The sequence below is a fragment of the Pan paniscus genome, chromosome 20 (assembly GCF_029289425.2).
Source record: "Pan paniscus chromosome 20, NHGRI_mPanPan1-v2.0_pri, whole genome shotgun sequence".
Classification (NCBI taxonomy): Eukaryota; Metazoa; Chordata; class Mammalia; order Primates; family Hominidae; genus Pan; species Pan paniscus.
In genome coordinates this window covers 64377078-64391109 of record NC_073269.2, presented here as the reverse complement: position 1 = coordinate 64391109, position 14032 = coordinate 64377078, and positions in this window count along the sequence as shown.

Below are 14032 nucleotides of genomic sequence, written 5' to 3'. Positions count from 1 at the left end.
GGCGTGAGCCACCACGCCCAGCCTTATTATTTTTTGAGCTGGAGTCTCTCTGTTGCCCAGGCTGGACTACAGTGGCACGATCTTGGCTTATGGCAACCTCTGCCTCCCGGGTTCAAGTGATTGTCCTGTCTCAGCCTCCTGAGTAGCTGGGATTTCAGGCGCATGCCACCACACCTGGCTAATTTTGTATTTTTAGTAGAGATGGGGTTTCACCATGTTCCCTAGGCTGGTCTCGAACTCCTGACCTCAAGTGATCCACCCACCTCAGCCTTCCAAAGTCCTGGGATTATAGTTGTGAGCCACTGCATCCAGCCGTTATGGTATTATTTTTGAGCCAAGTCTTACCACGGTTGTGAAAAGAAATTGAATTTTGGGACTCCAAACTCATTTAGTCAAAGAGAAAAGTCAAGCTGGAAACTGGGTCAAGCAAACCTGCCTCCCCTGTTCCTAAATAAGGTGGCTACAAGATGAAATGCTATGTGCCTCCCCCATATTTTGCCCACAAAGAAATTCCTGCTGAGCTGTTGTTAAAACTTCACCATGGCAATGCAAATTGATAGCTTATCTTTACAAGTGCAGTCACCCCGGCATCCCAGACACAAATGCGTATCCGATTGTTCCCCTGCCCCATTTTGTCTGTGTTATCCTAATGCAGATTCCCCACATTTTTCTTCTGCCCCGCCTTTTTTTTTTTGGAGACAGAGTCTTGCTTTGTCACCCAGGCTGGAGTGCAGTGGCGTGATCTCGGCTCACTGCAAGCTCTGCCTCCCGGGTTCACGCCATTCTCGTGCCTCAGCCTCCCGAGTAGCTGGGACTACAGTTGCCCGCCACCACGCCTGGCTAATTTTTTTGTATTTTGAGTAGAGATGGGGTTTCACCGTGTTAGCCAGGATGGTCTCGATCTCCTGACCTCGTGATCTGCCTGCCTCGGCCTCCCAAAGTGTTGGGATTACAGACGTGAGCCACTGCGCCTGGCCCTTGACCCTTTTGTTTATGTGAAAATTGTGTTTCTCAATATCCTGACTTGTCCCCTTTAAATTCTTTTTTTTTTTTTTTGAAACGGAGCCTCGCTTTATCGCCCAGGCTAGAGTGCAGTGGTGTGATTTTGGTTCACCGCACCTTCTGCCTCCCAGGTTCAAGTGATTCCCCTGCTTCAGCCTCCCGAGTAGCTGGGATTACAGTTGCCCGCCACCATGCCTGGCTAATTTTTTGTGTTTTTAGTAGAGAAGGGGTTTCACCATGTTGGCCAGGCTGGTCTCAAACTCCAGACCTCAGGTGATCTGCCCCCCTCGGCCTCCTCAAGTGCTGGGATTACAGGCGTCAGCTGAGCTTGGCCTAAACTTTTTTTCTTTTTTTTGAGACAGAGTCTTGCTCTGTCGCCCAGGCTGGAGTGCAGTGGCGTGATCTCGGCTCACTGCAATCTCCGCCTCCCGGGTTCACGCCATTCTCCTGCCTCAGCTTCCCGAGTAGCTGGGACTACAGGTGCCTGCCAGCACGCCCAGCTAATTTTTTTGTATTTTTGGTGGAGACGGGGTTTCACTGTGTTAGCCAGGATGATCTCGATCTCCTGACCTCGTGATACGCCCACCTCGGCCTCCCAAAGTGCTGAGATTACAGGCGTGAGCCACCACGCCCAGCCTTGAGTATGTTTTTTAATCATGCCAGGGTGTTGGGGCTACACGCAATGGCTCACACCTGTAATCGGGACATTTTGGGAGGCCGAAATGGGCGTATCGCTTGAGCACAGGAATTTGAGACCAGACTAGGCAAAGTGGCAAAAACCCCATCTCTGCAAGAAATACAAAAATTACTGGGAATCTTGCCTTGTGCATGTAGTCCCAGCTATGGGGAGACTGAGGTGGGAGGATCACCTTACCCCAGGGCAGTCGAGGCTTCAGGGAGCCATGATTGCACCACTGCACTCCAGCCTGGGTCACAGAGTAAGACCTGGTCTCAAAAACAAAAAAGTAAAATAAAATAAAAAGTAAAGAAAGGCAGGGGTCGGGTTTGGAATTTTGTCCAATGCTTTTAATGCATCATTTGAGATGGTCGTGTTTTTTTCTTTATCCTGTTATTGTGATGTGTTGCATTAACTAATTTTCGCATGTTGAAATATCCTTGCATTCCATGAACAGTCCTACTTGCTCGTGGTGTGTAATCCTTGTAATACACTGATGAATTCAACATTTAAGGGATATGGTTTCTAGGTTTCTTGTAGTGTGCTTGCCTGGCTTTGGTATCAAGGTAATGCTAGCCTCATAGGATGAGTTAGGAAGTGTTCCCTCCTGTTTTGGAAGAGTCTGAGAGGAATTGGTATTAATTCTTCTTTAATTGTTTGGTACATGCTGGGCATAGTGGCTCATGCCAGTAATCCCAGGACTTTGGGAGGCCAAGGTGGGAGGATTGCTTAAGGCCAGGGGTTGAGGACCAGCCTGGACAACATAGTGAGACTATGTCTCTATTAAAAAAACAAAAAAACAAAAAAACAACTTTATAAGTAGCTGCACATGGTGGTGCATACCTGTAGTCCTAGCTACTTTGGAGACTGAGGCAGAGGATTAATTGAGCCCAGGAGTTGGAGGCCACTGTGAGCTGTGATCACACCACCGCATTCCTGCCAGGGTAGCAGAATGAGACCCTGTCTTAAAAAAATTTTTTTTTCGGGGGGTTCAGTTTTCACCATGCAAACAACCGTGAGAGCTACTGTTGAATGACAAGTCCAAGACAAGAGCATGTGGATGGTGCAATCCTGCTCACATGGAGTTCAGGGCCAATCAAAGCAGTCTGTAGTAATGGAGGTCAGAGCAGCGATTACCTCCAGAAAATGGGAATTTTTTTTTTTTTTGAGACGGAGTCTTGCTCTGTCGCCCAGGCTGGAGTGCAGTGGCGCGATCTCAGCTCACTGCAAGCTCCGCCTCCCGGGTTCACGCCATTCTCCTGCCTCAGCCTCCCGAGTAGCTGGGACTACAGGCGCCCCCCACCACGCCCGGCTCATATTTTGTATTTTTAGTAGAGATGGGGTTTCACCGTGTTAGCCAGGATGGTCTCCATCTCCTGACCTCGTGATCCACCTGCCTCGGCCTCCCAAAGTGCTGGGATTACAGGTGTGAGCCACCGCGCCTGGCCTAAAAATGGGTATGTTTTATATCATGGATTGTCATACACACATGGAGTGTGCATACACATATGAACACTCATGAAAATACATCTAAAGACTCGGTGAGTCATCCACTTTGAATTTATTCTGTTTAAATTATGCTTCAGTTTATAATAAAAGGGTGATTATAACTTGGACCACAGTGGTGGAGGAAGTGTAAATTGGTAGGATACTGTCTGTATTTGAAAGTCAAAGCTGATAGCTTAGGTGTGACTTTTGAGAAAAGGGAGAGTGGAGAATGGAGTATGTTCCATCCCAGTGGAGCAGGTTTCTGGCCTCTTCCACTGAGAAAATGGGATGGCTGTTTACTGGGATTGGGAAGACTCAGGGAGAAGCAGCATGGGCCATGCCACAGCTTTTGGTCTCTTCAGGGTGTAACGATGGGCAGATCTCTAAGGGTTGGGTGGCCTAGACAGTCCAGTATGCATGTCTGGATTCAGAGGGGCCGAGTGGGTGGGACAGGTGAAGGAAGAATGGTAATGGGAGTGGAGAGGAGAGTGGAAGATGATTTCTGTTTGGATAGACAGAAAAGCAAAGCATCAGGAGACACTGAAGAAGCATCTTGGGGACAGTTGGAGATCAAGTTCTTCTCAGTGAAGGGACTTCAGAAATACAGCTAGAGGATGGGCATGGTGGCTCACGCCTGTAATTGCAGAACTTTGGAAGGCTGAAGCCAGAGGATCACTTGAGGCAAGGAGTTTGAGACCAGCCTGGGCAACATAGTGAGACCTGTCTCTACAAAAAATAATTTTTAAAAAATTTTCTGTGAGTGGTAACATGCACCTGTGGTCTCAGCTACTCAGGAAGCTAAGGTGGGAGGAGCCTAGGAGATTGAGTTCAGTCTGGGCAACACAACCAGACCCTGTCCCTTTTCAATAATCATAATATCTAAAGTGATATTTATTCACTATCCTTCATCCATCTTTATATTCTCTTCCTACCATGCAGGTGTATAACTGAAAAAAAATCTATGTTAATTTTTTAAAAATCTGGCTAATTTATTTTGGTAGGATGTGTGTGTGTGTGCACATATGATTTTGTAAAAGCTTTTCCTGGAAGTATACATGCTAAAAAATACATAAATGTAAAACTAGAAGTTTTCACAAAGTAAATATACTGTGCACTTTCAGTATATATACTTCCTCTTTCAAATAATATGCCTGAGAAATGTACCCATATTTTTGTGTACTCTTAGTTTGTTCACTTTTGTTAATGTGTGGTATTTCATCCTGTAAGTAAACCACAAGTTTTCCATTTCCCAGTTGGTGACATTTGGATAGTGTCTAGTCTCGGGCTGTTAGAAAGAGTGTTTCTATGAACATACATACACATTTCTTTTGATTGTACCCTTGCAAGTGGAATTGCTGTGTCACAGAATGGGCACAGCATCAGATATAATAGATACTGGCCTGGCTGATTTTAATATTTACACATTACCATTCTAACTCTAGCAATTTTTTCTCTAAGGATTCAAAAATTTTCCCCTTTTCCTTTCCAGCCTGGGAAACAAAAGTCAAATGGAAGCATCAACTTGGGATGGTGTTGGGAAGGAACTATCCAATTTGGTGAAAATAAAAAGGTTCATCAGGGATGATTCCTGTTTATCTGCATTAGGAGAGGTCTGGGAATGTGAGGACCAGGTAGAAATGCTCCATAGAAATCCAGAGGTGCATTTGAGGCAAACAGCATCCACACACAAGGACCCAGAGCATCTATGAGGGGCTGTGGTCACCATGACCATTGTGGTCATCTGCTCAGTCCTAGCTTCATGTCAAAGAGGTCCTCAAACAACAGGTTTCTGTGAACATGACTCAAAAGGTTAAACATTTTAGTTACATACATAATTGTCAGAAAGGCTCTAACGGTCAAATTCTTGAGGAAAATGATGACTGTAGAGCAGCCATCAGCCAGGGTGGACAACCTAGCCACCTTGATGAAGATCTAACAAGGAGATGAGCCTTCAAAATGTAACGAAGGTGGTAACTCCTTCAGCCTTTCTACACACCTTAGTGAACAACATGTAATTGCCAGAGAAAGGAACGACACAAAGGAGAAGGACATGAGGTGGTGTTTGATAGGGACACATGTCCTTATGAACACAATGGAAGTATCTCTGGAAATGAATACAATGACAGTGAATGTGGACTGTCCGTTAGACCGAAATCTCATTTCATCAGTCACCAGAGGACTCATACTGGAGAGAGCCCTTATACCTGTAATGACTGTGGAAAATCCCTCTCTAAGAATTACAACCTGATTGTACATCAAAAAATCCACACAGGAGAGAAATCCTATAAATGCAAGAAGTGGGAAAGCCTTCAATGCTGGCTCCACCTTTACCAAGCATGAGAAGACCCACACAGGAAAGAAGCCCTGTGAAAGGAATTGGTATGGGAAGGCCTTCAGCTGCCACTCTCCCCTTGTTTTGCATTTCAGAAGTCATACTGTGGAAAAACTATTCGAATGTAATGAATGTGAAAAATCCTTTTCTGATGTCTCCCACCTTATTGTCCATCTGAGAATTCACATGTGAGGGGAGCCCTATGTATGTACTGGGTGTAGAAAGGCCTTCATTGATCACACATAACTTATTAAACATGGGAGAATTCACATTGGAAAGAGACCCTATATGTGTATGGAGTGTGAAAAATTCTCCAACCACAACAGTCAGCTCTTTTGCATCAAAAAAATCATTCTGGAAAGAAATCTCATGAGTTAAACAATGTGAAAAAATCTTTCACTGAGATTATGTACCTCATCAGGCACAAGAGGATTCATACTGGTGAGAAGGTCTGTGGCTGTAACCAGTGTCAAACTTTTCAGGAACATCGCGGGCCTCATCTGGCACCAGAGGACTCATACTGGTGAGAAGCCCTACGAGTGTAATCGGTGTGGCAAAGCCTTCAGGGACAGCTCCTGTCTGACCAAGCACAAGAAGGTACATGCTCAGGCGACCTTGTGCCAGTGTGTCTAGTGTGGGAAAGTTTTCCCAAGTATCTGTGCTCTCGCTAGACACCAGAGTTGACACATTGGACTGAGACCTATGGGGATTCAGTGAGCATCTGTGGCAGTGACTGATCTGATTCTCTTTGCTTACGCATTGTCAGAGACTTCATGTTGAAGAGTTTATGTTGTTTGAAAGTAACAAATATGTTTTTCCATCTATAAATGGAAGAAAAAATCCTGGATGACAGCACATGTGTTTACCGCATGGTGCACTCAATATTTTATTTTATTTTTGAGACGGAGTTTCACTCTTGTCACCCAGGCTGCGGTGCAGTAGTGTGATCTCAGCTCCCTGCAGCCTCTGCCTCTTGGGTTCAAGCGATTCTCCTGCCTCAAACTCCTGAGCAAGTAGCTGGGATTACAGGTACCCACCATCACACTAATTTTTTTGTATTTTTTTTAGTAGAGATGGGGTTTCACCATGTTGGTCAGGCTGGTCTTGAACTCCTGACCTGAAGTGATCTGCCCACCTTGGCCTTCCAAAAGTGATGGGATTACAGGCATGAGCCACCATGCCCAGCCTGTGCTGAATATTTTAAACCCACTGTTGAGACTTCCTCAGAATAAAGATTCCTTTCAAAATATGACTGCTTGTTGACAAGAGCTGTGATGAAGACGTACAGGGAGATGAATGTTGTTCTCACACCTGCTAACACAACATGTATTCTGCAGCCCATCATAGATCAGGAGTAATTTTGACTTTCCAGTCTCATTATTCAAGAACAGATGTCTTGGCCAGGCACGGTGGCTCACGCCTGTAATCCCAGCACTTTGGGAGGCCAAGGTGGGCAGATCACGAGGTCAGGATTTCGAGACAAGCCTGACCAACATGCTGAAACCTCATCTCTACTAAAAATACAAAAAAAAAAAAATAGCCAGGCGTGATGGTGCACACCTGTAATCCCAGCTACTCAGGAGACTGAGGCAGGAGAATTGCCTGAACCTGGGAGGCAGAGGTTGCAGTGAGCAGAGATCGAGCCACTGCACTGCAGCCTGGGAAACAGAAGGAGGCTCCATTTCAAAAAAAAACAAAAAAAACAGATGTCTTTTTTTTTTTTTTCTTTTGAGACATGGTCTCATTCTGTTGCCCAGGTTGGAGTGCAGTGCTGCAACCATGGCTCGCTGCAGCCTCGACCTCTAGGCTCAAGTTGTCCTCTCACCTTAGCCTCCTACATAGCTGGAACTACCAGCATGCACCACCACGCCTGGCTAATTTTTTTTATGTTTTGTAGAGACGGCATCTCACCATATTGCTCAAGCTGGTCTTGAACTCCTATGCCGAAGTGATCCTCTTGCCTCATCCTGACAAACTGCTAGTATTACAGGTGTGAGCCATTGTGCCTGGCCTAGAATGTTCTTAATGGCATCTAGCATAGTGAATCATTTCCAGAAGGTTTTTAATTTACTTTCCCTGGATCCATCCAAGGAATCATTACTATCTATGGCAGCTATAGCCTTACAAAATACATACCTTTTTTTTTCTTTTTTGATAAGGATTCTCACTCTGCTGCCTCAGCTAGAGTGCAGTGGCGCGATCTCAGCTCACTGCAGCCTCTGCCATCTGGGTTCAGGCGGTCCTAATGCCTCAGCCTCTTGAGTAGCTGGGACTACAGGCATGTACCACTATGGCCGGCTAATTTTTTATTTTTAGTAGAGATAGGGTTTCACCATGTTGGCCAGGCTAGTCTTAAACTCCTAAGCTCAAGTAATCCACCTGCTTCAACCTCCCAAAGTGCTGGGAATACAGGCATGAGCCACCACGCATAGCTGCAAACTGCATTCTTCTTTTTTCTTTTTTATTTTTTTGAGACGGAGTCTCACTCTGTTGCCCAGGCTGGAGTGCAGTGGTGCGATCTCTGCTCACTGCAAGCTCTGCCTTCCGGGTTCATGCCATTCTCCTGCCTCAGCCTCCCGAGTAGCTGGGACTACAGGCACCCGCCACCACGCCCGGCTAATTTTTTGTATTTTTAGTAGAGGCTGGGTTTCAATGTGTTAGCCAGGATGGTCTCGATCTCCTGACCTCGTGATCCACCTGTCTCAGCCTCTCAAAGTGCTGGGATTACAGGCCACTGCGCCTGGGCCAGCTAAACTGCATTCTTAAATAAGAAGACTGGAAAGGCAAAATTATTACTCCTTGGTCCATGGGCTGCAGAATACATGTTGTGTTGGCAGTTGCGAGAACAACATTAATTTCCTTCTATGTCTTCATCAGAGCTGTTGTCAGTGAGCAGCCATAATTTGAATCTTTTTTTCTCAGGAGGAAGTCTCTCAACAGTGGGTTTAAAATATTCAGTACACCATAGTGTCAACACGTACTGTCATCCAGGCTTTGTTTACATTTATAGACAGCACTCAGAGTAGATTTAACTTAAATCTTAAGGCCCTAGGGTTTTCAGAATGGTAAATGAGCTTTGGTTTCAACTTAAAGTCACCAGTTGCATTAGCCCTTAACAAGAGTCGGCCTGTTCTTTAAAGCTTTGAAGCTAGGCACTGACTTCTTTCTAGCTGTGAAAACACTACCTGGCATTTCTTCCAACAGAAGGCTGTTTTCTTTACATTTAAACTGTTGTCTACTGTAGCCACCTTCATCAGTGATCTTAGCTAAATCTGGAGAACTTGCTGCAGCTTCTGCATTAGCACTTGCTGCTTCACCTTGCACTTTTATGTTACGGAGATGACTTAAACTTCATGAACCAACCTCTGCTAGCTTCAGACTTTTTTATTTTATTTTATTTTATTATATTGAGATGGAGTCTCACTCTTTTGCCTAGGCTAGTGTGCAGTGGCATGATCTCGGCTCACTGCCAACCTCTGCCACCTGGGTTCAAGCAATTCTCATGCCTCAGCCTCTTGAGTAGCAGGGATTACAGGCACTTGCCACCATGCCTGGCTAATTTTTTTTGTATTTTTAGTAGAGATGGGGTTTCGCCACGTTGACCAAGCTGTTCTCAAACTCCTGACCTCAGGTGATCTGCACATCTCTGCCTCCCAAAGTGCTGGTATTACAGGCATGAGCCACCACACCCGGCCCAGACTTTTTTTTTTTTTTGAGACAGCCTCACTCTGTTGCCCAGGCTGGAGTGCAGTGGCACGATCTCAGCTCACTGCAACCTTCGCCTCCCAGGTTCAAGCAATTCTCCTGCCTCAGACTCCTGAGTAGCTGGGACTACAGGCGCACGCCACCATGCCCAGCTAATTTTTGTATTTTTAGTAGAGGTGGGGTTTCACCATGTTGGCTAGGCTGGTCTTGAACTGCTGACCTCAGGTGATCCATCCCGCTTGGCCTCCCAAAGTGTTGGGATTACAGGCATGAGCCACTGTGCCTGGCCGGCTCAGAATTTTCTTCTGCATCTTCCTCGCCTCTCTCAGCCTTCATAGAAATGAAGAGAGTCAGGACCTTGCTCTGGATTAGGCTTTGGCTTAAGAGAATGTTAGTTCTCTTTGGGTAGTTTGATCTCCTATCCAGACCATTAAAGCTTTCTCCCTATTGGCGACAAGGCTGTTTCAGTTTCTTGTCATTCATATATTCACTGGAGTCACACTTTTCATTTCCCTAAAGTTTTTCTCTTGGCCATCACAATTTGGCTGTTTGGCACACGAGGGCTAAGTTTTGGCCTGTCTTTGATTTGACACGCCTTCCTTACTAAGCTTAATCATTTCTAGCTTTTGATTTGAAGTTAGAGGTCTGGCTCTTCCTTTCACTTGAACACTTAGTGGCCATTGTAGGGTTATTAACTGACCTAATTTCAATATTGTTTTGTCTCAGGGAATAGGGAGGCCTGAGGAAAGAGATTGAGAGAGAGTGCGTACCAGCGAGCAATGGCAGGTTGGTGGAGGAATCAGGACACACAACATTTATCTGCTGAGTTCATTGTCTTATATAGGCGTGGTTCCTTTCACTCCAGAACAATTACAATAGTTACAACAAAAATTACTGATCACAGATCACCATAACAGATAATAATAATGCAATAGTTTGAAGTATTGTGAGAATTACCAGAATGTGACACAGAGAGCATATGCTGTTTGATAAATGGTGACAGTAGACTTAAATGACACAGGTTGCCACAAACCTTCAACTTGTAAAAAATGCAATATCTGCATAGGATAATTAAGCAAAGTGCAAGAAAAAAAGGTAATGCCTATATCTGGAAGTTAGTCGTGACACAGAACCTAAAGACTTACTGTATTTCCTTTATTCTGTGATACATATCTTGCCATATTTTAACATCTGAAAACAAATCAGGTTAATCAGTGATATGGTTTAATTGGCAGCCTTTTTTTATTTTTTTTTTAGAGAGAGTCTCGCTGTGTCATCCAGGCTGGAGTACAGTGGTGCTATCTTGGCTCACTGTAGCCTCCGCCTGCCAGGTTCAAGCGATTCTGCTGCCTCAGCCTCCCAAGTAGCTGAGATTAGAGGTGCACGCAACCACACCCAGCTAATTTTTGTATTGTAGTAGAGACGAGGTTTTGCCAGGCTGGTCTTGAACTCCTGACCTCAGGTGGTCCACCCACCTCGGCCTCCCAAAGTGCTGAGATTACAGGTGTGAGGCACTGTGCTAGGCCTCAGGCAGCCTTTTATTAGCACATAAAATGTACATGTTACCATCTGTTATCTTGGAATCAATGAAATAAGAGTAATATCAGAAGGAGGAATTGAATGACTAGTGAGAGTCCATTTGAGGAGAAATACAACTCTCAAGGAAAAAATCTGTTGCTGAGATGACAATTAACATTGACATATCCGACGCAGTACAAAATGGCAAGTCTGTGTGCCATTGTAGTCCTTCCTACCTTGCTGAATAATCATTGTTACCTGCCTTCTTTCTTACAGCCTTTGTCAGCCATAATTGTTATTTTATTGCAAGATTTTTAAAGTTCATAATGTGGGGGGAAGCCAAACAGCACAGAAGAGTATATGGTTGGTTGGTTGGTTTGTTTGTTTTCAGATGGAGTCTTGCTCTGTCGCCCAGGCTGGAGTGCAGTTGCATGATCTTGGCTCTCTGCAAGCTCTGCCTCCCGGGTTCACACCATTCTCCTGCCTCAGCCTCCCTAGTAGCTGGGACTACAGGCGCCCGCCACCATGCCCGGCTAATTTTTTTGTATTTTCTTGGTAGAGACAGGGTTTCACCGTGTTAGCCAGGATGTTCTCAATCTCCTGACCTCGTGAGCAGCCCACCTCGGCCTCCAAAACTGCTGGGATTACAGGCGTGAACCACTGCGCCCGGCTGAGTATATGGGGTTTTTTAGTAAGCTGCCTAAACAGGGAAAAGTCACCGTCCTTATGGAGCTTCTACTCTAGCTTTTATACTGAAATACCTTTTGGTCAGTAATCGTGTGTGTGTGTATGCATGTGTGCATTTTGAGGCTTTTATTTATAAAAGAAAACATAATATGCCTGGAAGCTAATAGGTGCTCATTTAAGTGTGTGATCTCTGGCTGCTTAGAAGGCCTATATAGGAAACTCAACCCTAATTAAAGAAAAAAGGTATGTGAAATTACATGAACACACTGGTGCAGGACCATGTAAATATTAGCAGCATGGTTAGGAGTGAAATTCTGTCTCAAAAAACAAAGAAAAGAAAAGGCTGGGTGCGGTGGCTCACACCTGTAATCCTAGCACTTTGGGAGGCCAAGATGGGCGAATCACCTGAGGTCAGGAGTTTGAGACCAGCCTGGTCAACATGGTGAAACCCCGTCTCTACTAAAAATACAAAAATCAGCCAGGCGTGGCAGCACATGCCTGTAATCCCAGCTACTCAGGAGGCTGAGGCAGAACCACTTGAACCCAGGAGGCAGAGTTTACAGTGAGCTGAAATTGCATCACTGCACTCCAACCTGGGTGACAGAGCAAGACTCTGTCTCAAAAAAAAAAAAAAAAGAAGATAAAGTATATGGGAAAGCACAAGACTTGGAATAGTTAAAATAACTTTGAAAAAGAAAAAAAGTGGCCGGGCGCAGTGGCTCATGCCTGTAATCCCAGCACTTTGGGAGGCCAAGGCGGGTGGATCATGAGGTCAGGAGATCGAGACCATCCTGGCTAACATGGTGAAACCCTGTCTCTACTAAAAATACAAAAAAAAAAAAAAAAAATTAGCTGGGCATGGTGGCGGGCGCCTGTAGTCCCAGCTATTTGGGAGGCTGAGGCAGGAGAATGGTGTGAACCCCGGAGGTGGAGCTTGCGGTGAGCCGAGATCGCACCACTGCGCTCCAGCCTGGGCAACTGAGCAAGACTCTGTCTCAAAAAAAAAAAGAAAAAAAAAAAAAGTGGGAGGAATAACTGCACCTGATGTTGTTACTCTGTAGCCGTGGTATTGGCAGACACATAGATCAGTGGAACGGAATCGAGAACCCAGAAATAGACCTGCAAAGATATTCCTGACTGATTTTTTAAGGAGCAAAAGCTATTCAATGCAGGAAAGATAGCCTTTTCCAGATGGTGCAAGAACAATTGGCCATCTGTGGTGTAATAAAACCTACATTTCATCTTTTTTCTTTTTTTTTTTTAGATGGAGTTTTGCTCTTTTGCCCAGGCTGGAGTGCAGTGGTGCAATCTCAACTCACTGCAACCCCCGCCTTCCAGTTTCAAGCTGCCTCAGCCTCTCGAGCAGCTGCAATTACAGGCGCCTGCCACCATGCCTGGCTAATTTTTGTATTTTTAGTAGAGACAGGGTTTCACCATGTTGGCCAGGCTGGTCTTGAACTCCTGACCTCGTGATCCGCCCGCTGGCCTCCTAGAGTGCTGGGATTACAGGCATGAGCCACCGCGCCTGGCCCTTACATTTGATCTTTATCCCTGGTTCCTGGCACAGAGCTAAAAGCCTTGGAATTTTGTGAATAATAGGAATAGGGTTTGCAATTCATAAGGAGCCCGTTTCGACCACACCTGAGTTTATGCTAATGAGGTGACTCCAGTGGGACCCATAGATATCTTCAGGATGGGGATAGTCACCTTAAAGAAGGTATGGACCCTCTCTCTGCCCCACGATTGAGAGAGCTGGGTTGGTGAACACATCTGAGTGCTGGGAGGATGGCTCACCCAGACGGCACATGGATGCACTGCACCTTCAGTGCCCCTGACCAGACCTTAGCTGTGCATCTCTTCCATTTGGCAGTTCCTGAGTTATATCCATTAAAATAAACTGGTAAGACTGGGCATGGTGGCTCATGCCTGTAATCCCAGCACTTTGGGAGGCCATGGTGGGAGGATTGCTTGAGCCCGGGGGTCTGAGACCAGCCTTAGCATTATAGTGAGACCCCATCTCTTAAAAAAAAAATTAGCTGGGTATGGTAGCGCACACCTGTAGTTCCAGCTACTCGGGAGGCTGAGGTGAGGATCACTTGAGCCTGGAAGGTCAAGGCTGCAGTGATTCATGATGGCACCACTGCACTCTAGCCTCAGTGACAGAGTGAGACCTTGTCTCAAAAAAAAAAAAACAACATAGCTTTCAAAACTGAGCAATTTTTTTAAAAATTAGAAAATGGGCAAAAGATACGAACAGATACTTTAATGAAGAGGGTATACAAATGCCAAAAAAATCATTAAAGTGTGCTCAAACTTGTTAGCAATTAAGGGAAATGCAAATTCAAACCACAATGATACATCAGTACATACCTATCAGAATGGCCAAAATAAAAAATAGCAAAACACAAATGCTGATAAAAATGTGAAGTGGATTCACACATTCATTGGTGGTGGGAGGGTAAAATGGTCCAGCTACTCTGCATGAGAGTGTGGCAGCTTCTTACAACACTAATAAGCACGTGTTCATTGTGTGACCTAGAAACTGCACTCTTGGGCTTTCATCCCAGAAAAGTGGAAACTTACGTTCACAGAAAAATCTGTACACGAATGTTCATAGCAGCTTT